The sequence below is a fragment of the Anabrus simplex genome, chromosome 8 (genome assembly GCF_040414725.1).
Source record: "Anabrus simplex isolate iqAnaSimp1 chromosome 8, ASM4041472v1, whole genome shotgun sequence".
Classification (NCBI taxonomy): Eukaryota; Metazoa; Arthropoda; class Insecta; order Orthoptera; family Tettigoniidae; genus Anabrus; species Anabrus simplex.
In genome coordinates this window covers 209,950,312-209,976,049 of record NC_090272.1, presented here as the reverse complement: position 1 = coordinate 209,976,049, position 25,738 = coordinate 209,950,312, and positions in this window count along the sequence as shown.

Genomic DNA, 25,738 nt, shown 5'->3' with positions numbered 1-25,738 from the left:
GTTAATTCATTGCATCATATGTGTAAGGAATGTGCCTATATTTTTATTGACACATGTCTTAATGTGATGATCCATTGTTTTTAAATGAGGAAAAAAGATAAATCCAACCGTAAGATTTCAGGCAGGTATGCTAAAGCTAAAAAAGTAATGCATAAATGAAAGATCAAGCCATTTCACAGCAGTCCATTTCACACCTTATTTATATGTCTAATTTCAGTCTTTGAATAATAACCTTTTAAATAATTCTTCATTCATTTATCCAGAATTGTTTTAGCAACTTCGAAGTTAATATCTCAATACCACTTTCTTTCTAGACGTAATTTATTTATCCATTTCCGTATATACATTTCCATTGATATTTCAATTTAGCGCGATTTGTTCAGGTCAAGTCACTAGGAGCGCCACCGTCGAATTGTCTCCCATTTTAGCAAGGCGAAATCCGTAAGTGTCGTGTATTGTCTCTACTGTATTTGCTTGCAGTCACCGCGCAGCGCACCGTTGCAGCCAATTCTAACATTCACCGCTAGATACCAGCACAATCAAACGTCAGGCGTGATCCACCTCGATGAAGTTCCCTGCATTAAAAATAACGCTGATTTTATAGAAGCAAAAATACCTCAACCATTAAGACGTATCTCAACAGTACCATCTCTTCCAAACTTGCGACAAATTCTCAAAGAAAACAATGTAACAGGAGAAACTTACACTTTGAATCGGTTACAGTGAGAATGGACTCGTATAGCTTGCAAATTATATTCTTCAATGCTGGATAATTTATTGATTGCTGTTCAAATCATTCAGTTCCTTTCGTGAACATTAATCTTTCCATTGCCGTGTTATACATATCGTTATAAGGCGTTTCGCACGAAGACTGATTATATTTAATTTTTTTGAAAGCACTCGTAGATTGTATACATTCCATTTTCAATTTATATCCAAACTTAATATAATGCGGTATGACTATTATTTAGGTCTTTCTATGTTAAATTTTTGTGTGCCGCAGTTCTTGTATCTGAGGGCATGAGATAATGAAGCGGGATGGCATTGACGGCCTGCGAAGTAGTGATGTGCTTGAGCCCTGCTCGAACAGATGACATCAGAGCTCGAGCCTGTTCGAGCTTTTGCGCGCGCCGCAACCTAGCACCTTGCTGTTACTAACACCCAGCAAACTTGAGAAGGATATGTAAGAGTAGTGATGGGCGCGAGTGATGCCTGGAATCGCGGTACTCGATTCTTTCGAGTCCAGGCTCGGACTCGCTTCGCTTGCGAAGGCTCGATGATAGCATGACATCACACGTTCGCTCACTCGCCGGCTCGTAGATGGATGAAGCATGCGTACAAGCGGTCGCTGAGGGTTTATGGGATTGCGACAGCGCGGTACGATTAGGGATGGCAGTTTTAAAAAAAATACCGATATATCGATATTTCGATATATTGAAAACTTATTTTCGATAATCGATATTTATTGCACATAATATATCGGTATATTCAAGCAATATCGATATATCGTAACCCAAGAGTAACTACAATATCATCACCAGATCTCAATGCATATATATCAATATTGGTTTATTCTGCCTGTGCACGCGACTGGTTGGTTGAGTTTATCTTGCTACTAGAATTCGCGGTTTAATTATCCATGGATATTATCCATCAACGGCTGCTAATTTCAGATGACCACTAGCCTGCACGGTTGCTAGGGTTATACTTCCATAACACAAATTTTCATTCACCCGCAGCCACAAGACAGCAGTCGAGGCATAGATCCTGAATAAATAGCTTTTTTAGAGTGAAAGAAGTAGTGTCAGTAATGCTTGATGTTCATATAAACCTCGTAAATTAGTAAAAATGGCTGAAAATAGTTAAGAATATGATGCAGCATCTACCGTGCAAGTATTTATGGTTTTATCATTGCATTGATAGGATAAACAAGGAAGAGGAAAGGAAGCGGCCGTGGCCTTAAGTTAGGTACCATTCCGGCATTCGACTGGAGAGAAGTGGGAAACCACGGAAAACCACTTCGAGGATGGCTGAGGTGGGAATCGAACCCACATCTACTCATTTGACCTCCCGAGGCTGAGTGGACTCCGTTCCAGCCCTCGTACCACTTTTGAAATTTCGTGGCAGAGCCGGGAATCGAACCCGGGCCTCCGGAGGTGGCAGCTAACCACACTAACCACTACACTACAGAGGTCTTACCACGCTTACGTCTCTTGGTTAACTGTTTTGTTGAAACATTCAAATTTACGTGCAAAACAGATTCAGAATGACATAAAATCAAATGAAATTTTCCAATCATTTAGTAATACATAGAAGCAGATTCGAACAAATCAAAACATTGTTGATGGCTTCAAGCATGCTGCACATTTTAACGGACTTAAATTCTTAGCTGCCGCCTTACCTTATAAAGTAAGGAATCAATCAAATTCGGAATTATATACAAACAATTTAAAATTTTTAATCATTCAGTATTATGTACAGATAGATACAAACAAATTAAATATTTCTTGATGGCTTCAAACAAGTTGCATATTGTTAATAGATCCCCGATTTATAGAACTTCAATATAATTTCAAATCCTTGTATTTTGGAAAAGAAATAATTTTATATCGAGATATATCGCTATTTTGTTTTGAAAGTAGGATAATATCGGCATGTCGATATCGAATCAAATATCGATATTTATTATATCGGAACGTCCCTAGGTGTTATCGATGCCTACGAGATAAGTAAAGGCCTCAGCATGCCCGGTCTCTTCAAGTACTAAATTGACAAAGTAGCAGCAGTTCAAATATCGCCGCTGGATGTGAGGTTTTCCCTCCATTCCTCAGCACGATTCCAATTGGCATTACGATAATAACTTGCACATAAAAGCACATTACAAATATAAAACATTGCGTTTTGAGTAGGAAAGTGATATTTCTATGACGTTTAATGAAGAAAAATAAATGTATCACCGAGTAATTCAAGATGAGCTCATACGAATCAGGTAGTATAATTGCAACCGGAAAGTACACATCCTAATAAAAATGAAAATACTTCATAGTATATTTTAAAACACTGCAGTATTCACAGAGCCTTCGTCGATGAATGCAGAGTGGGTCTCGGCCCACAAGTGGCCACGGCTGGTCCGTGGTCCAACAGCTCTGCACTCCGACCGGCCAACCGAGCAGAGGAAGGGTGGCTCTTCGTCTCTGTATTCGGGAGACTGGACAGGACTGGACCTCACGGCTGGTCTCCACTGTCGGTTTTCCTGAGAATGGCTTTACGTGGTTTTCCATTCTCCTGCAATAAGGCAAATGCTGAGAGGGTTCCTAGTATAGGCCACGGCCGCCAACCCCCTCACCATGTCCGAGCATCTCCTTCGCCGTAACAAATCTCCCGGCCTCACAGACGGCGTCACCATCTAAGAGGCTCGCCTCCTCCTTCAGGGGAGGAATTAAAACATTTTAGTATTAGTACGTAACCTAGTCTTGCCATGCAAATACCCTGAAAAAAAGTGTTGGCATTGATTGCGACTAGTTTTAGTAGAAATGCTAAAACACGTGCTTTTAAAATGTTCACTACATACTACAGACTTCGAGGAAGGTTGCCACATGCTATTTTTCTCGTCACCGCGACATGACATAATTAAGACCCATTTTTCTCGTAGTTCCACATTTGCTCGTGGAAATAAATGCCACTACCTTTCTGAAGTTTACTTTTGCAGAATGGTGCACAGCAATAAACCATTGTTTATCACGCGCAATAAACATCTTGTGAATAGAATGTTTACAATAAATGCTCTCTCGGCTCTTGTATATTTATCAATATGCACAAAACATTTTCTTAATGTAAATCCATAGCCTGTTTAGAGTCATTTGACCGGGTCAGCAATGGAACGAATTAAGCCCCATCTAGCGGCGAGAATAGGAAATTTCCCGGCTGCCGAAGCCTGTCGCATTCCTCTGGGGCAATGATTAATGACTGACAAATGAAATGATATTTGAGAGTGTTGCTGGAATGAAAGATGGCAGGGAAAACCGGAGTACCCGGAGAAAAACCGGTCCAGCACAAATATCATATGGAGTGACCGGGTTTTGAACCACGAAACCCAGCGGTGAGAAGTTGGCGCGCTGCCACCTGACTCGCGGAGGCTTCTATTTTCATAACTTTACGTTTAAATATGAACCATATACTCATCACAAGCTGAATACACAAATCAACGCCTTTTATAATGAATTTTAAGGCTTATCTCACCTAAACTTACCTTTTTCCTTCACAGTTGCTTGCTTGCTTCAAGGCTTTCATTCCCCACCCTGAAGGGGTGGGGCGGGCCACCTAGAGGGTGTCGCCCTCTCTCTGGCCAAGAGATGCGGGCGGGTTGGGGAGATGTGATGGAAGAAGGAGGTGGGTAAAGGATGTGGAGAGTTAGGAGATGGGAGAGGAATTGTGCCTATGCCTGGGTATTACACAATTGCTTTATTTAAGTCATAAGTACATGATACATAAAACATATATGATTTACGAAAGGGTGTGAGGGATAAGGGGGTGTGCAAGGGGGAGAGATGAAGCGTAGAAGGAAGTGCCGGGGTAAAGGTGCAAGGTAAGGAGATGAAGGGTGGCTGTCATGTGATTAAGTGAAGTGAGGAGAAGTCGAAGGAGTTCAAACGTTGGGATGGTTGGGGGGATGAAACCAGTCGGAGGAAGGGGAGGACAAACTGGTGGAGATGGGTAAACAGGAGGAGGGTCCGGCCGGGGTCGGCGACGAGGAGAGGTAAATCGGGTCGAAGGTTGGGGAGGCGAACGGGAGGGTTCCACACGATGGTGACGGCCATATAGCTGGATCCCATGAGTGATGAGTTGGTTCACGTCTTCGGGCGTCGGCAGGTGGAGGCGAACTAAAAACGTTGGACCATCAGCGTTGTATATCCGAAGCGCTCGTTGTACGGGCAGTCCTTGCTGACGGAGGTGAGTAGCGATGTCGTCAGTAGGAATGCTTGGGTCCACCCCGCAAGCAACACAGCTGTAGTTATGAGTACGGTTGGGCGACGGTGGTGGCGATGGTGAATTGGCCATGTTTGTTGAAGTCCCGGTGTTTGTTCGCTCGGCAGGTGGCTGGGAGGTTATACACTGAGGTCTTTGTTGATCAGTGGTGGGAGGGTTGGGGAGTGTAGACATCATAAGGGGTAAAGGATGGGAGAGAGTTGTAATGGTGGTAGTTTGGGTTGGGGAGGTGGATGCAGAGGTGGTGGTGACGGTGGTGGTGGTAGTAGTTGTGGTGGTAACAGGGTTGGTATGACTAGGAAACAACGGTGGTGATGGAGGAGGGGGTGAGTTGACGACGGGCGAGGCAGTTGTAACAGGCGTAGCAGGTTCATCTTCTGGCAGCTGGGCTAATATATATGATGGAGTAGAGGTCGCTCGGTGTCGGCAGCCATGGATGAGCGCTCCGGTTGCTTGAAGGCGATTGCGGTCGTCCTCAAAGGCGAAATGCAGAAGTACATCGGGAGATGGGTCGGGGCCATCATAGAGCCGTGAGGCGCTATGGACGCCGGTCCCGCGGAGGACGGTCTTTATGTCGTCGTTGGAGAGAGCAAGGCTCACTTCTTCGATGATACAGGTAAACATGGTGGGAGGCCGACTTCCAACGAGGTGTCAGGCCGTTATGCGTGTTTGGAATCGGCGGGGTGAAATAGTAGAGGTGTGGAAACACCCGGCCGAACAAAAAGAGACCTTGCGTGGAGAAGCGATCCTTGATCGTCCTTCACAGTTTCCATATAGTCTGTGTTGTTAAATGGTGGAGGGCTAACACGAAGTCTAGCGGTGACTCTGGAACTAGAACGTATTTCGCGCTGTGTAAACTGCCATGCGGAGGCAACTGTGTTACATATTCCACCGTTTGTATTCGAATTATAGTCCGGCCTAGCAGAGGCTCAGAGCAAGGTATTGATTAGATTGGATATTTCCAGGTTGCAATTCCACCTTCACTAGCACCATCTCTTGCAGAATTATCGGCGCTCTCTAGTGCGGATGTTGTTAATGAAAATAATAATTCAAAGAAAAACGATATATTAATGGAAAAAACGATATATTATTCGATAAATCGAATCAAAATTTCGATATCGATATATCGATAAATCGAAAGGAAAATATCGGTATTTCATAAAAACCGATAAATCGTTGCCATCCCTAGGTACGATATGATAAAACTGAATGAATGCGCAAAAGGAATAACCAACGAGCTAGAAAGAGGACTATAGAGTGGCTAACCTGGCTGCTACAGTGCTCTGGGTGGTGCCAAGGCGAAATTGCGACTCCATAGTTTAAGCGCCATTCATATAATTTCTCCGCATACGGTGCGATACTTCTAATAGATTAGATCGAAGAAAATATGCTCTCTACGTGTGTGGCATGCAATTTCATAAATTGTAGAGAAAACACGAAGAATAAATATCATATTTTAGATAAGATTCTTTTTTTACTAAAGTACACACTTTTGGGCGATTAGCAGAATTACGTTGCCTGTGTAGCACAATCCAGCACGTGTACATTAGGCCTACTTTTATTTTCTTGTATTTGGTATTTGAAGGTGCTCAGATAGGTTACCTTTGTGTCAGTAGATTTACCGGCCCGTAAGGGAACTCCACCGGGGCAAATCTCCGGCACTTCAGCTTCTCCGAAAACCGTACTAAGTAGTCGGTAGGACGAAAAACCAATACCACTATTTATTATTACATTGTATCCTACAGAGCACATTTCCCCAGCATTTTGAAAATAAATATAAAGTGAACAACGATGTTACAAGACGCCTGCTGTCCAACGCCACACCTACAATATTTAGAATTTCCTAGTCACCTCATCCCCTTTGCCAACGATACGAAGTAATATGAGGACTTACAGTCCTACATCACCACTACTACTGAGCGAGTTGGCTACGTGGTTCGCGGTATATAGCTCTTAGCTTGCATTCGGGATATAGTGAGTTCTAATCCCACTGCCAACAGCACTGATAGCTGGTTTTCCGTGGTTCCCATTTTCACATCAGGCAAATACGGGGGCTGCTGTGCCTTAATGCCACTGACACTTCCTTCGCAGTCCTAGCCTTTTCCTATCCCATCGTAGCTATAAGGCGTGTCTGAGTGGGTGCTACATAAGGCAAATAAAAAATCGGCGTTACCATAATCTTCTTCCAAAGATAATCGAAGTGAATTATTCAGGAAAGTAAACTTATGTGATTTAAGATCATTATCACAAGAAGAACTGTTCTCTTTTTTAGCAATTATTTCAAATTATCCTACAAATTCTTGTTCTTATTTTATTGTTATTATTATTATTATTATTATTATTATTATTATTATTATTATTATTGTTACGGAGATATCCGTGGTAGGTAGAGGCGTAAGAAGGTGCGGGCGTGAATGGGTTTCAAACTACGGAATCAGAGTTAATGTAAAAGTAATTTAAAATTTAACTAGGTTATATTTTCTTTTCAAAAACAAAGCAATAACAGACATGGCAGGTACAATGTAGCAAAACAAGGGGAGATACAATATTTACAGGTTTTGGGCTTCACGCCCTGACTTCTGCGATCAGCTCAGTTTTACCACAAACACAAGTTTTAACAGAGGGGCAGAAAACCCCATTCATCCCTAGGAGCCCCTGGCTCCGAATTACACAGAAAAGCCTCCACGAGGCATATGACACTCCATTTTCAAAAGAGCGATCCGCTCTTAAAATTTAAGCCTCTCAAAGGCCACACCAAACTCTACCTTCAAGCTGTCCTCTAAGGACGTATTCACAGGGGTAAAATACCCAACCTACAGAGGTCTATTACATGAAAAGAAGGTTGATTATATGACCTCTAAAATAACAATTTGAGAGGAGGCGATCTTGCACTCCTAATACACTTTGTTTTTTTTTTTTAAAACCTAATCTGGCTCTGGGCCGCTAACGCAAGGGCTAATCCCATACTACAGAGGTGACTTAGAGAAGAACACTTTACATTACATAAACGAAGAATAGTTTGAGAAAATAAGTTCACCTCAAAACAACTGTGAGTGGGAGCTCGAGAGGGTTAGCACTCTCTATCCCAATATGTAGCTTTACAAGAAAAAGATGAAAAGAGTAATTACATTTTAGGAAAAGGTTACATGATGGAAATGCTTCGAACCTGCCGCGAGTGTTAAACTGCCGACCTAGCAAGAAAAGAAGTTATTAATAGGCCATTACCTGGTGTTGAACGGCTGAAGAAGAAAGAGGCGCTTCCCGCCTCCTGCTATGTACTTAATACACTGAAAGATGGAACAGAAGTGGCCCGGAGACCCCAAAATCAGCAGTTTATATCCTCTCGCGGAAGATTCTAGGCGTTAGGGGAAATAAAACACCCTCCCTCAAAGTTTTTATTGGCTAGGGAAAAGAAACCCCTACATAGAGGAAGAAGAAACACATTATTGGTGGAAAATTAATTAAAGAAATTCGGGATTGGCTAGATCCAAAATAAGGGGAAAAAGAGGGGTATACAGCCAACTTAAACAATGACAGAAGGAAATTTAACAAAGAACAAACTCTTGAAATAAAAATTTCTCCAACAAAATAGTTCTTTGACTCCGCACTAGGTCGCACTATTGTTGATCTTCAGTAGTGTCCTCTAGAAGAGAAAGTTCACACTTCTTACTTCAAGCGAAACAAAAACACATCAAAAGTGACACAGTTCAAAAACTCAAAATTTTCCACGTGGTGACATCTTCTGAGAAAGTAGAGAATTAATAGAATAGATAAAGTTCAACCTTCCTCCAGAAGAGGTGTTTCAACTGGCGCAACTTTTAAATAAACGGTGTAGAGGTGTACCGCCCGGTACAGACCTCCCCCCCCAAAAGTTCCTCCAAGGGGTAACACAGAAGAACATAAGCTTTGTTTCCAAAATAAGGTCCAAGTTTTGATGTTGATATTAAGATTAATTGCGGAAGCATTTATAAGATTTTAGTAATTTGGTTGGTTGCAATTTCAAAATTTTGTTGTTGCAGGTGCAGTAAAGTTTTTCTGTTGTAGTAGTTGAATTTCTGAAGATAAATCTTTAATGCTTAAAAGTGAAGAAAAGTTTTGCAATGTCCACCAAATATTGTTGTTGAATTCCCAAATGTAGTTATCTCTTATAGTAACTGTCCATGTAGTTGATGTAGATTGAGTCGGATGGCCAGACCGGCCGTTGCAGCTTGCGTCCAACGGAGGCCGCTCGGACCCCTTAAGTACCCTGAGATACCGCTCGCCCGCACAATGAGGGGAGCAGAGGTGTTGAAGTACGCCGCGCCCGCGGTGAACAGATACAGGCTGCGGGCATGTAGCAGGACGTGCGCCGCACATCAGCCTTGGCCGGGGGGAGAGCTCCGGCTCGCCGTGCACATGTCGTCCTCGCTGGAGAGGAGGGGGCCCATCCCCCTCCCCAGTCGCTGCACGGTGCTGCGCGGCTGCGGGGGCGCTGAAACATTAAAGCTAGGCGGCAGAATTGTGTTGGACTATCATCTTCTTTGAGGGTACAGGCTTGTGGAGAGGTTGAGGGGCCAGCGGCGTGTAGATATCCATGGCATTTACTATTATGAAGCCACAGTGTAAGGTGGAGCAGGAGACGGGAGCGTGGTAATGGCCGTGGCAAGAACAGGATGGCAGTTTAACGGGTCGGGGCAGGTTTTACACAAGGCTTACATCTAAAACCAAAATATTACAGAAGGGGCAGAATGCCTTAAAAGTGAAACTCAAAAAAATATAACCTTCATATCCTTTCAAAATAATATGAAGCAAGTTAACACAGAAATTACACCGGTTTCACCTGGGACAGGTGAACTCTAAATATCCTCTCGGTGGCTGGATTACTTAGCAATAAGGTAACTGGCGTAAGAAAATCGAGAATGATACAAGGCCCATGAAATCTGGGGGCAAGCTTGCCCGCGGGAACAAAATTTTTGACCATAACCTGGTCACCTACCTTCAAAGTGGTGGGTCTCCGTCCACGATCATACCTTTCCCTAACCTTTTCATGAGACACTTTAAGATTGGCTTTAGCCTTCTTCCAAAGATCTTTAATGTTATCCGGATCTATTGTCTCGGGTAGAATGTCATTCAAAGACCAGAGGTTAGAGAGCGGCGAGTTGGGAACAAACTTGAACATCAAAGAAGCTGGAGTAAACTTGTGAGATTCATGAACCGCCGAATTCAAAGCAAAAGCTATCCAATGCAGGGACGTGTCCCACCTGGAAGGATCTTCATGATGATAGGCAATAAGTGCGGACCTGAGATTACGGTTAACCCGTTCAGCCAGAGAAGGTTGAGGGTAATAAGCAGAAGTAGTTACATGAGAGATGGACAAGTCAAAACAGAATTTACGAAATAAATTTGATGTGAACGCCTTAGCATTATCAGATACAATATATTGACACGGACCAAAAGAAGCAAAAATAGAATTTAAGCAAGTAATAGTTGACTGAGCGGTAGCCAGCTTAGTCGGAAATAACCAGGAAAATCTTGTAAAACCATCTACACACACAAAGATGAACTTGTTGGCATCGCCCTTTGACTGGGGGAAGGGTCCCACATAATCAATATACAGGCGTTCCATGGGGCGCGACGCTTGATGAGAAGACAAAAGGCCTACTTTAGTGGACATGGTGGGTTTACTGATCAAACAAGATTTACAAGCTTTTACGAGTTCCCGAATTTCACCGTCCATACCTTTCCAGATGAACATTTCACGAATCTTTTCACGAGTTTTAAAGATACCCAGATGCCCTCCTAATGGGGTCTCATGATAATACTTGAAGATCATAGGTACAAGAACCGCTGGAACAACAACTTTCATCAACTTATCATGCCTCGAAGGGCAACATAGAACACCATTCCTCAGAACATAAGGGACAGCATGTTCCCCAGAAGAAAGGGTTTCCATTATAGGAGCCAGCGTCGGATCTTCACGTTGGTATTTCTCAATATCCCTAAAAAGCATGGGAGCATCTGTTAAGATGGCATTAACACCAGATAGTATGGACTCGGAAGGTGATGAACTATCGACCGGTTCGTGGGTCTCTACGTCGTTATGAAACATACGGCTGAGTCCATCGGCAACAACATTTTCAGTACCTCTGATATGCCGTACATCGAATTGGAAGGCAGAAATACGGATGGCCCAACGGGCTATACGACCTGTACGACGCGGCCTACCTAAGACCCAGCTTAAGGCTTGATTATCTGTCTCCAGGTCGAATTTGACATGTTCCAGATAGAGACGGAACTTTTCTAGGGCGAATAAGACTGCCAACCCTTCGAGCTCATAGATGGAATACTTGGCTTCTTGAGCCGATAGAGTCCTAGATGCATAGGCGATGGGACGCCTCCCTAGTTCAGTCTCTTGAAGAAGGACTGCAGCTACAGCTGACGACGACGCGTCCGTTTGGACGATGAATTTCTTCGAGAAATCAGGCATAGCAAGTACAGGGGCATTACAGAGAGCTAATTTAAGATCTTCGAAAGCGGCTTGTTGAGAAGGTCCCCACTCGAATTTGATGCCTTTCCTACGAAGAAGGTTTAAGGGCGCCGCTCTATTAGCGAAGTTCGGAATAAACTTCCTGAAGAAATTCACCATACCAATGAATCTAGCGATACCTTTGATGTCCTTAGGAGGTTTAAAATCACGGATGGCCTGTGTTCTAGAATGATCGACAGCTACCCCATCGGGTGACACAATATGCCCCAGGAATGACATTGAGGGCTTAGCAAAGGCAACCTTGGACACCTTAACAGTTAACCCAGCCTTACGAAGGCGATCGAGAACTTCTCGCAGATGATCTAGATGTTCTTCAAAAGTCTCGGAAAATACGACGACATCATCCAAGTAGTGATATAAGTACTCAAATTTGATGTCGGAGAAGACCCTATCTAGTAGCCTAGTGAGCACAGCTGCCCCCGTGGGGAGCCCGAAAGGCACGCGGTTGTATTCGTATAAATTCCAGTCCGTGGCAAACGCTGTAAGATGTTTAGACTCCTCGGCAAGGGGAATTTGATTATAGGCCTGATTCAAGTCCAAGATAGTGAAGAACTTGGCCTTTCGAAACCATGAAAAGCAAGAATGAAGGTCGGGAAGGGGCACAGATTGCAACACCACCTTCCGATTGAGAGCCCTGTAATCAATGACAGGCCTGAAGCCTCCTTGGGGTTTCGGGACTAGAAAAATAGGCGAAGAATACGCTGACTTAGAGGGCCTAATAATACCATCCTTCAACATCTGATCGATGATTTCTTTCAGAGCCTTCATTTTAGGTGGAGATAGCCTATACGGTGGAAAACGGACAGGAATCGAATCCGTAACCTCAATTTTGTATTCAATAAGGTCAGTAACACCAAGAGTATCAGAAAACACCTCGGGAAACGACTGACACAGTTTGCGAATACTATCAGCCTGCTCCTCAGGTAGATGTCTAAGGTCTAACAACATCTCATCCTGGGTAGGCGAAATAGATGAACATGATACAGAATTACACTTTAACAAGGGAATTCTACAATTGGACGCAAATTTGAATGTGCACGACCTACTCTGGAGATCGAGCACAAGACCAGTGTGAGAAATAAAGTCAGCTCCCAATATAATGGGGCAAGACAATTGCTTGGCCACAAACAATTTAACTTTCCAGGTAAACTTAAAAACATGAATTTTGACCAGTAAGGAACCTAGAATTTCTAATGGAGATGAATTAGCCGAAACGTATTGAACAGGAGAAGAGACATAGTCAGGGAGTTTACAAACAGATTTCAATTTAGAATACCAATCAGCCGAAATAATGGAACAAACACTGCCTGAATCTAAGAGAGCTGTTATAGGCTCGTTATTTAACTCAATCTTAAGAAAAGGAACAGGTGCGGGGGTATCCGCCGCAATCCTAAGACACTCTTTAGGGCATTCAAAAGATGAATTTGAAGGCTGGTCGTTCTCTGCATTTACAACCTGTTTACTAGGGGCTGAGTCTCGGGAAGATGGATTAGTCGGCTCAGCCGACGCCACTAGTCACTTTTTATTATTGGCATAGCTGGAATTTGCACCAGAAGTTGAGCAGGAGGGGGTGCTATTTGAGTTTGGGCAATTCTTGGCGATATGTGAGAAGGCCCCACACTTAAAACAGCCTTGTGATGACCCTGCTCCATTCCTTGTCCCACTTGACTTGATCAGAGGACACTTATTCCGCAGATGTTCAGGCGACCCGCAAGCATAACATTTACGGGGATTGACTGGTCGGCGAGGTGGAGGCCGAGTGTTACTAAAGGAAGGCGGGGGTTCTTTCGCGACACGCAAAGAATCGGCGTATCTAACTCCTTCCGCTGAGACGGCCAATGCTTCAAGTTCAGAGAAGGTTTGCGGACACGCCGCGAAACACAAATATGACCTGTAGGGTGGTGAAATCCCTTCGACAATAGCTTGCACGATCTGATCCTCAGGGAAGTGGAGAGCAAACACCCTAGTATAAAACTTAATATCTTGGATGAAGTCTGCCAGGTTTTCATCCAAGCGCTGTACCCGATAATAGTATTTCTGAATAAGGGAGGACCTGGCCCTAGCCGGGATGAAGTTAGCTAGCAAATGGGCATGGAAATCCTCAATAGAAGATTGCTCGGCAATGGCTCTAACTATTTTGTCGGAGAGAATACCAATAGCATACGGATAGATAATTTGCAAGATTTGACATGGAGACAGAGAAAAAACAAGGGCATGATCCTGAAATTCCACTAGAAATCTTAAAAATGAAATTACGTCACTGGTGGTATTAACAGAAAACTTGGATATACCTCTGAGCAACATTGCCAATGGATGAGGCAAGCTACTAAATCCGGGTGACATAGTAGGTAAAGGTTTCAATGGCAAGGAAGTCAATTCAGAACGGATGTTACTCAATGATGCACGACGTTCAGCTTCGTTGTTCGATGGGGCAGAGATAGTTTGAGCAGCAACGGTTATCCTATTGACTTCTCCCTGAGGAGGCTCTTCCTCGTTACCTACATTCACCGTGGCGGGTTGATCAGTTTTGGGAGGAGCTTCGCCGGTTAGCAATTGAGTGACCTTATTAGACAATTCAGAAATAGTTTCAAGGAGCGTATTAGCTTGCTTCCTCTGAACGTCATTCACCTTTAGAGACAATAGATCATTAACTCTATTTGCAAAGTGATACAGCCTGCCTTGCACACGCTTAATTTGATTAGGAGATGGATCGTTTTCATCAAAAAAGCTGACTACCGATGCTAGCCCAGTAATATTCTCGACGATCGTGGAAAGAGAGTCATCAATTTCTTTCTCTCCCAAATTGGGGATGGAAATGGGCAAATCAAGGGACTCTCTAAGCTTGTTGGTGTCGATTGCAACCGTGCCTCCAGATTGCACATTTCTGATAGTTAACTCGTATATCAACTCTTCTTTGCGCAAATAGTTAAGGAGGAGAACATCGCGAGGGCCGGGCATGATGACAGAACAATTTTGAAAAACTCAAAAATTCCAGCAACTGAGAAAATTGTTAGAGTTCGAATCAAAGCAAAGTTTAGCCGTCAAAAGGGGCTAAATTGAGACCCATTCAACCACGCTCTGCTACCACTTGTTACGGAGATATCCGTGGTAGGTAGAGGCGTAAGAAGGTGCGGGCGTGAATGGGTTTCAAACTACGGAATCAGAGTTAATGTAAAAGTAATTTAAAATTTAACTAGGTTATATTTTCTTTTCAAAAACAAAGCAATAACAGACATGGCAGGTACAATGTAGCAAAACAAGGGGAGATACAATATTTACAGGTTTTGGGCTTCACGCCCTGACTTCTGCGATCAGCTCAGTTTTACCACAAACACAAGTTTTAACAGAGGGGCAGAAAACCCCATTCATCCCTAGGAGCCCCTGGCTCCGAATTACACAGAAAAGCCTCCACGAGGCATATGACACTCCATTTTCAAAAGAGCGATCCGCTCTTAAAATTTAAGCCTCTCAAAGGCCACACCAAACTCTACCTTCAAGCTGTCCTCTAAGGACGTATTCACAGGGGTAAAATACCCAACCTACAGAGGTCTATTACATGAAAAGAAGGTTGATTATATGACCTCTAAAATAACAATTTGAGAGGAGGCGATCTTGCACTCCTAATACACTTTTTTTTTTTTTTAAAAACCTAATCTGGCTCTGGGCCGCTAACGCAAGGGCTAATCCCATACTACAGAGGTGACTTAGAGAAGAACACTTTACATTACATAAACGAAGAATAGTTTGAGAAAATAAGTTCACCTCAAAACAACTGTGAGTGGGAGCTCGAGAGGGTTAGCACTCTCTATCCCAATATGTAGCTTTACAAGAAAAAGATGAAAAGAGTAATTACATTTTAGGAAAAGGTTACATGATGGAAATGCTTCGAACCTGCCGCGAGTGTTAAACTGCCGACCTAGCAAGAAAAGAAGTTATTAATAGGCCATTACCTGGTGTTGAACGGCTGAAGAAGAAAGAGGCGCTTCCCGCCTCCTGCTATGTACTTAATACACTGAAAGATGGAACAGAAGTGGCCCGGAGACCCCAAAATCAGCAGTTTATATCCTCTCGCGGAAGATTCTAGGCGTTAGGGGAAATAAAACACCCTCCCTCAAAGTTTTTATTGGCTAGGGAAAAGAAACCCCTACATAGAGGAAGAAGAAACACATTATTGGTGGAAAATTAATTAAAGAAATTCGGGATTGGCTAGATCCAAAATAAGGGGAAAAAGAGGGGTATACAGCCAACTTAAACAATGACAGAAGGAAATTTAACAAAGAACAAACTCTTGAAATAAAAATTTCTCCAACAAAATAGTTCTTTGACTCCGCACTAGGTCGCACTATTGTTGATCTTCAGTAGTGTCCTCTAGAAGAGAAAGTTCACACTTCTTACTTCAAGCGAAACAAAAACACATCAAAAGTGACACAGTTCAAAAACTCAAAATTTTCCACGTGGTGACATCTTCTGAGAAAGTAGAGAATTAATAGAATAGATAAAGTTCAACCTTCCTCCAGAAGAGGTGTTTCAACTGGCGCAACTTTTAAATAAACGGTGTAGAGGTGTACCGCCCGGTACAATTATTATTATTATTATTATTATTGTTATTATTAAGGGATACTTTATTACACCATTGTTCACTTCAAACCTTGTACCCCACGGCTCTAGAATACTTATTTTTCGTAAATTATTATTAGTTTTACGCCCTACTAACTACTTTTTCGGATAAGCCGAGGTGCCGGAATGTTGTCCCGCAGGAGTTCTGAGGGATTTGAGCACCTAAATACTACCGTACTGAGCCAGGATCTAACCTGCCAAGTTGTTTAGTGTCCGGCTTCTTGGCTGAATGATCAGCATGCTGGCCTTTGGTTCAGAGGGCACCAGATTCGACCGGGTTGAGCATTTTAACCAGGTAGTCGACAGTTAATTCCTCTGGATCCGGGACTGGATAACCTTCTTCATCTACACACAACTGAACATTCTACAAACCACTACAGAAGCACGCAATAGTAAATACATCACTCCACCTAGGGTTGGCGTCGTCAGGAAGGGCATCCGGTCGTAAAATTAGGCTAAATCCATACAAAATGCCAATTCCAGGTAAATGGAAAGATATCGGGATTTATTATTATTATTATTATTATTATTATTATTATTATTATTATTATTATTATTATTATTATTATTATTATTATTATTAAAGTTATATGAATTATTTCTCGATGTTGTTATATTGCTTTGCTCAAGGTTTTCTGTTCTATATTTTCATTCCCTGTAAGTGGGTCTAAATGTTTGGCAATGTCTTGTGATTTGTTTTGTAATTCGGACTAGTGGAAATGCGCTAATTTTCTTTCTTTATACAATATGTAAGTACGTAGCCTGTATCTTGTATTTTTTAATGTCCTTTTAAACAGACATTGCGCATCTTTGAGTGCTTCCCTAATAAAGAAAACTGTGAAACGGTATTTATTCCCGCAGCCTCTGCACTTGCTTCATCACAAGCCCACTCGATTTGGTCGCTTACAATATGGCGGACGTGGCTTTCAAGTAGATTCAAATATGGTGGTCCAATAGCCACTCTATAGTCCTCTTTCTAGCTCGTTGGGAATAACCTAAATTTGATAATTACTTGAGAACGATAATAATGCCACTTAATACGCATAATAAGATATGAAAATATCCGTTTACGGCGTCTCGCACACACTTCACTGAATATGCCATCTATTCTAATATTGATAATATAGCTTATCTGGCCTTCATAGCCCAACTTGGCCGGTTCGATACTGGTTTATTCCGGTAGTATTTGAAGGTGCTCAAATACGTCAACCTAGTGTCGGTAGAATTATTGGGACGTAAAAAATCTCCCGGGGGACTAAATGCGGTACCTCGGCATCCCCGAAAACCATACAAATGTACGTACTTGGACGTAAAAGTTATATTATTATTATTATTATTATTATTATTATTATTATTATTATTATTATTATTATTATTATTATTATTATTATTATTATTATTATTATTATTATTTCAAATCCCTGTCACGGTATGTATGTTGTAATTAGTGTATTTTAAACATGTGCTATTTGTAGACTATAGACGGTATTTCTGCACACATTGTATTGCTTCGCTACTGGTAAATTATATCTCATGTAGTCATTATGCATATACACGGGCGTAGATGTGCTAATATGATCGGTAGTATGACAGATTTCTTGTAACCATAGCCTATTGCTAACCGCGCCAAAGCCTACAATCGTCCAGGGGAACAGGTGAATTACAGCAGTTTATATGTACATCATACTTTCGGCAGATATAATGTCGGGTATTAAGATGAGGCGTCCAGAATGTGACGTACGTTCACGCAGCAAATCAGCGGACAGAACGTCATTCTGTTCTAGCTAAACAGCTGACAGTTTGTTAGTAAGTCCAGGGGCGTAGCCAGGGGGGGGTTACTGGGGGTTAGAACCCCCCCCATTGAACTTTCACAAAAAGAAAATAAATAGAAACTGACAGTAAACAATAAACTTCTTTTATGTGATCAAGATAAACTCCCTGCAATCTACTGCTTGTTGAGAGTGTTTGCCACCCTACCTGTCACCACTGCAGCCAGTGAGATCATTTTCAACATTAAGACGCCTTAAAACCTACCTCAGAAATACCACAAGTGAAAGTCGACTCAACGGGTTGGCTCCCTTGAACATTCACAGAGACATAGTTGTAAAACCAACAGATGTGTTAAATTTATTTTCTAGGAAGCCTCGAAAATTAGATTTTAGATTGTAAACTGAACTTTCATTATGTTATATCTTAATTTTGTAACTGTAACCCCCCCCCATTGGCCGATCCTGGCTACGCTACTGAGTAAGTCACAACCTTTAGTGCCTATGATGATGATAATAATAATCATAACAATCGAATTATTGACGACCGATGACTGAACAACATCAATCATCAGCAGCAAACATATTGCACTCCACACCACAAAAATATTCTGTGGGTGACCCTGAATGCCGTGCACTCCAGTACAGTAGATTTTAGTTCTAAGGCATGTCCACAGATAGCGACACCAGTATGCTTGGACTCGAGTCTGGAGTCGAGTAATACCGATTCTAAGAGCACATTACTCGATTCTACTCGATTCCGTCGCTAGCCCATCACTATGTAAGAGTATTTATGCTGGACAGTACCGGTTCGTCCTCTCTACTGTTACTTCCGTGTATTTTGTACATATTTTAATTTCGACCCATACCTATATATTGGAGACAGTCAAAATTTGTGTTTGTGCGATGATTCGTTACACATACCTCCATCTGTATAAACCAATTCTCTACTAAAATGTGTTGTTTGGGCCGTATAAAGACAGAAAAAGGAAACCATTCACGTGTTGTAATAGTTACATATTTAAATGTTAACCCCCCCCCCCATGGCACTACAGCCCTTGAGGGGCCTTGGCCTACCAAGCGACCGCTGCTCAGCCCGAAGGCCTGCGGATTACGAGGTGTCGTGTGGTCAGCACAACGAATCCTCTCGGCCGTTATTCTTGGCTTTCTAGACCGGGGCCGCTACCTCACCGTCAGATAGCTCCTCAATTCTAATCACGGAGGCTGAGTGGACCTCGAACCAGCCCTCAGGTCCAGGTAAAAATCCCGGACCTGGCCGGGAATCGAACCCGGGGCCTCCGTGTAAGAAGCAGGTACGCTACCCCTACACCACGGGGCTGGCTCATTTAAATGGTTACAAGACTAAAAATGTATATTTTACCTGCAGTTGTTGTTGACACGTTTCTCGCTTGGGTGCATGGCACAATGGTAAGCGCGTTGGCCTTTGGTTACAGGGGTCCCGGGTTCGACACCCGGTAGGATCAGGATTTTTAAAACCATAAGATGATGTCTTGTTTTATTTGTTCCAGATGGGCTCGAAAACTACTGAACCGATTGACCTGAATTATTGTAAATGATACAGCTTGAAATCGCGAGTCACGTTTGAGTTTCATATAGCCTATATTTCACGCAATCAAACAGTAACATTGCTGCATCATAATATTTATACATGTATTTGTGTATACGATTGATGAGATGTCAATCCTTTCTTGCTCAAAGTCTTCTATACGAGCAACAAGGGTAATACTCTCCCAAGGAGTGGATTCAAACCCCCAACATTGAGGACAGAAGGAGAACCTCGCCTGAGGCGCTGCCAGCTGTCTTAGCCGCCCAAAGCATCGCATTGTAAGAATAATATTACCGTATTCATAATTTTGCATGGTCTAGAAAGCCAAGATTAACACACGAGAGGATCTGTCGTGCTGACCACACGACACTTCGTAATCTGCAGACCTTCGGGCTGAGCAGCGGTCGCTTGGTAGGCCATGGCCCGTCGGGGCTGTTGCGCCATGGGGTCTGATTTGGTTTTTTATTCATAGTGTTGCGTCCAACGTGGAGTTGTTACACGGCACACAAGTACTGCCTTGGGAGGAAATACTTCTGTTAATACGCAGGGAATAATACGGGTACATCCTTCGTCATTTACATTGCATATTATCATAATCTAAGCCTTCTAATGTTCTGGCCAACCTTTATTCCTCATAAGATATACGTCAATGGCTGAATGTAGTAATATGTGAAAGCACGCACCTTCGTTATAAATATCATACACACACACGTGTGTGAAAGGTGCTTCACTTCATATGCTGTTTGCTAATCTGCACGTTCTATCTGTAGCCCGAGACAGACTCCGCCTTCGATCACGTGACTGCTCGAGCTTGCTTCGAACCTCGGCGCGTATCGGGACGGCTCGATCCCGCTCTCTACGCGTGTGATGGGCAAACGATACCCGTGTTCAAGCGGGATCGAGCCGACCCGTTACGGGTCGAGGTTCGAAGCAAGTTCGAGCAGTCACGTGATCGAAGGCGGGTTCTGACTCGGGCTACAGCTAGTGATAAGCAAACGATACCCGTGTTGTAGCGGGATCGAGCCGACCCGATACGAGCCGAGGTTCGAGCCTGTTCGAACCAAGCTCGAGCAGGCACGTGACCGAAGGGTGAGTCTGACTCGGGCTACAGCTAGTGATAGGCAAACGATACCTGTGTTCTAGGGGGATCGAGCCGACCCGATACCGGCCAAGGTTCGAGTCTGTTCGAAGTAAGCTCGAGCAGTCATCACGTGACCGAAGGCGCAGTTGACTCGGGCTACAGCTAGTGATGGGCGAACGATACCCGTGTTCGAGCAGGATCGAGCCGACTCGATACGCGCCGAGGTTCGAGCCTGTTCGAAGCAAGCTCGAGCTGTCACATGACCGAAGGGTGAGTCTGACTCGGGCTACAGCTAGTGATAGGCAAACGATACCTGTGTTCTAGGGGGATCGAGCTAACCCGATACGCGCCGAGATTCGAGCCTGTTCGAAGCAAGCTCGAGCAGTCACATGACCAAAGGTGGATTCTGACTCGGGGTACAGCTAGTGATGGACAAACGATACCTGTGTTCTAGCGGGATCGAGCCGACCCGATACGCGCCGAGATTCGAGCCTGTTCGAAAGCAAGCTCGAGCAGTCACATGACCAAAGGTGGATTCTGACTCGGGGTACAGCTAGTAATGGACAAACGATACCTGTGTTCTAGCGGGATCGAGCCGACCCGATACCCGCCGAGGTTCGTGCCTGTTCGAAGCAAGCTCGAGCAGTCACATGACCGAAGGCGGATTCTGACTCAGGGTACAGCTAGTGATGGACAAACGATACCTGTGTTCTAGCGGGATCGAGCCGACCCGATACGAGCCGAGGTTCGAGCCTGTTCGAAGCTAGCTCGAGCTGTCACATGACCGAAGGCGGATTCTGACTCGAGCTACAGCTAGTGATAAGCAAACGATACCTGTGTTCTAGCGGGATCGAGCCGACCCGATACGCGCCGAGGTTCGAGCCTGTTGGAAGCAAGCTCGAGCTGTCACATGACCGAAGGGTGAGTCTGACTCCAGCTACAGCTAGTGATAGGCAAACGATACCCGTGTTGTAGCGGGATCGAGCCGACCCGATACGAGCCGAGGTTCGAGCCTGTTCGAAGCAAGCTCGAGCTGTCACATGACCGAAGGGTGAGTCTGACTCGGGCTACAGCTAGTGATAGGCAAACGATACCTGTGTTCTAGGGGGATCGAGCCGACCCGATACGGGCCGAGGTTCGAGTCTGTTCGAAGTAAGCTCGAGCAGTCATCACGTGACCGAAGGCGCAGTTGACTCGGGCTACAGCTAGTGATGGGCGAACGATACCCGTGTTCGAACAGGATCGAGCCGACCCGATACGCGCCGAGGTTCGAGCCTGTTCGAAGCAAGCTCGAGCTGTCACATGACCGAAGGGTGAGTCTGACTCGGGCTACGGCTAGTGATAGGCAAACGATACCCGTGTTGTAGCGGGATCGAGCCGACCCGATACGAGCCGAGGTTCGAGCCTGTTCGAAGCAAGCTCGAGCTGTCACATGACCGAAGGGTGAGTCTGACTCGGGCTACAGCTAGTGATAGGCAAACGATACCTGTGTTCTAGGGGGATCGAGCCGATCCGATACGGGCCAAGGTTCGAATCTCTTCGAAGTAAGCTCGAGCAGTCATCACGTGACCGAAGGCGCAGTTTACTCGGGCTACAGCTAGTCATGGGCGAACGATACCCGTGTTCGAGCAGGATCGAGCCGACCCGATACGCGGCGAGGTTCAAGCCTGTTCGAAGCAAGTTCGAGCAGTCACGTGACCGAAGGCGGAGTCTAACTCGGGCTACAGCTAGTGATGGGCAAACGATACCCGTGTTCGAGCGGGATCGAGCCGACCCGATACGCGCCGAGGTTCGAGCTCTCAAATACGTCAACCTCTTGTCGGTAGATTTAATGGCACGCAAAGAACTCCTGCGGAACTAACTTCCAGCACCTTGGCGTGTCCGAAAACGGTAAAAGTTGTTAGTGGGACGTAAAGCCAATAAAATTATTATTCTTTCTTGGCCCTTATATTTTTTTAGCCCGATTTCCCCAGCGCTTTAAAACGAGGATGTAAGGGGTTTTTATTTCCTGTTTGGGGCCATAACCATAGAAGTAAAGAACCCCATTGTTCGTTATTGGCTTTACGACCCACTAGCTACTTTTTCGGTTTTCGGCATCGTTTTCTTTAATTGCCCATCTTCTTCTTCGTCTTAATCTGCTTACCCTCCAGGGTCGCTTTTTCCCTCGGACTCAGCGAGGGATCCTACCTCCACCGCCTCAAGGGCAGTATCCGGGAACTTCAGGCTTTGGGTCGGGGATACAACTGGGGAGGATGACCAGTACCTTGCCCACGCGGCCTTTCCTGTTATGCTGAACAGGGGCCCTGCGGGAGGATGGGAAGATTGGAAGGGATAGACAAGGAAGAGGGAAGAAAGCGGCCGAGCCCGTAAGTTAGATACCATCACGGCAATAAGCCTGGAGGAGAAGTGGGCAACCACGGAAAACCACTTCGAGGATGACTGAAGTGGGAATCCAACCCACCTCTACTCAGTTGACATCCAGAGGCTGCGTGGACCCCGTTCCAGCCCTCGCACCACTTTTCAAATTTCATGGCAGAGCCGGGAATCAAACCCGGACCTCCGGGGGTGGCAGCTAATCACACTAACCACTCCACAACAGAGGCGGACTAATTGCCAATCAATTAATATATTTATGGTTTCATAACGTAATGCTTACGCACGTAAAATCGGTATAAACTGTATACCTCAACAGTAAACTATGTAGACCCTGTCTAGGCGGACATTCTGAGCCTTTCGCCAGTCAAATGCGAGCGGCCGTCCACTGTGCTATTCATGAAAAACAAAACGGAACCTATTAAGAATATTTTACCTGCATATGTCGACGTCGTTTACGTGGAGGTGTCTCCCCCTCATTTGGAATGGTGTCATGCGACGAAGGACGAATATTATGAATTTTTAAGTATCTTATCATCGTCGATGTATTTTTACTATCGTTTTAATATTTTATCACATCGAGTGCATTTTACTCGTTTGTCTGGAAGCTCTTCAAAGTAGTCCCAAGTCCATGACCTTTTTCTACCGGCCATTGTCTGCTCTGTCTGAAGTAATAACAAATTCGTCTATTATAATAATGTATTTTCTTTCTTTCTTTCTTAAACTGCATACCCTCCAGGGTCGGTTTTTCCCTCGAACTCAGCTAGGGATCCCAACTCAACCGCCTCAAGGGCAGTGTCCGGGAGCTTCAGACTCTGGGTCGGGGGTACAACTGGGGAGGATGAGCAGTACCTCGCCCAGGCGGCCTCACCTGCGTAGCCTTAAGTTAGGTACCATCCCGGCATTTGCCTGGAGAAGAAGTGGGAAACCACGGAAAACCACTTCCAGGGTGGCTGAGGTGGGAATGGAACCCACCTCTACTCAGTTGACCTCCCGAGACTGAGTGGACCCTGTTCCAGCCCTCGTGCCACTTTTCAAATTTCGTGGCAGAGCCGCGAATCGAACGCGGGCCTCCGGGGGTGGCAGCTAATCACACTAACCACTACACCACAGAGGCGGACATAATAATGTATTATTGGGAGATAGTGGGTTCGAGCCCCACCGTCGGCAGCCCTGAAGATGGTTTTCCGTGGTTTCCCATTTTCACACCAGGCAAATGCTGGGGCTGTACCTTAATTAATGCTACGGCCGCTTCCTTCCCAGTCCTAGCCCTTTCCTGTCCCATCGTCGCCATAAGACCTATCTGTGTCGGTGCGACGTAAAGCCAATAGCAAATAAAATAATAATGTATTACTAATTATTAATGAGAAAATAATAGCTCGTAGCATACGAAAAACATGTTAACTATCGGTACTTGAAAGTAGTCTAATGATTAACAACATTAAGCCTGCAAAACACGACAAAGTTATACAGAAACGTATTTCTGAAGAGCGGACAAAATGTAAAATGCAAATGTACATATTAACGAAATAAATATTACCAATCTGTTGTTCGTACTGCCAGAAAAACTTTAACAAATGCTCTTTCCGTTCACTGAGAACGTTGTGTTCACCACCCGTCACACATAAATATACTGAGTGTACCTAGTAGTAATCTAATAGGACGAATTTTCCGTCCGCGCTCCGCTTAGTCGATGTGTGGTGTCGCCTGACAGTTCGAACAGGTTCGATACGGCATCGAGCCTACGTAGCGTATCGGGCCGACTCGAGCCTGCTCGAACTTCCGTATCATTCGCCCATCACTACTGCGAAGTATCGGGTCTGGGACCGTAAAGCTCCAGGTACCCGAGTCCGCACTCGAAGCCGAGGACGGTAGCGGGTTCGTCTGTGAAGTGTGAATGCAAACAACACGATGCATAATATTGTACTAGCTGCGCACTTTTGGGTTTGAGGAGTAAGAAGGGAGGACGTCCGGTTCTGAAAACACTGCCAACTGCATGGAAATGAAATCTGAATTGCATCGATAATATAATCTATCGATATGAATTTTCTGAACCTTTGTTGTTTTAAGCCAACAACTGTGTCATACACACGTTATATAACATTTCTCGATGCGAATCTTATTCCTAGAGTGAATTCTATAGTTTGGCTTTGCTGTGTAAATAACAACAGTACTAGTACGCAAAGTGTACGCCAGATGTCGCAGAGCGATTCATAGTTTGTGTTTCAAGCCAGTACGAATCTCGAAGATTGCCGAGGTCGACCGCTTCAGCACTAGGGTGTAAATCTATCGCTAAAAAGTGCGCAGATAGTAGGTATGCCAATGACAAGTATTTGTTCCGTTTCCCAATAATGTACAAACTAATGTTGCGATGCGATAATGAACATCACTTTAAAGAAGTGTGTACACAGTCACCCTTTGAAGCAGTCGTTAATCCCGAAGCATACATACAGTACTTTACCGAAAAGGTAAGTACGATATTATACGGCAGGACAAAATCCCGGTGGTGGAAACAATATAATTATGTTATTCTTGGATACCTCACCAAATGCTCAGAACATTCCTTCAATTAATTGAACGTTGTGGACGTTGAACCAGGGCATGCGTTGTTCTACTGCACAACAAGATATAGGCTACAGCCGAACATTTACATTCTGCCATATTTACATGAATATATAGGCCTACACAACAAAACCTTACTGCAACGTAAACTAAGGAACATGTGGACACAGGTACTTATGTACCACAATATCACCGGCGCATAGTCCGGCTTCATGGCTAAATCGTTAGCGTGATGGCCTTAGGTCACAGGGGTCCCGGAT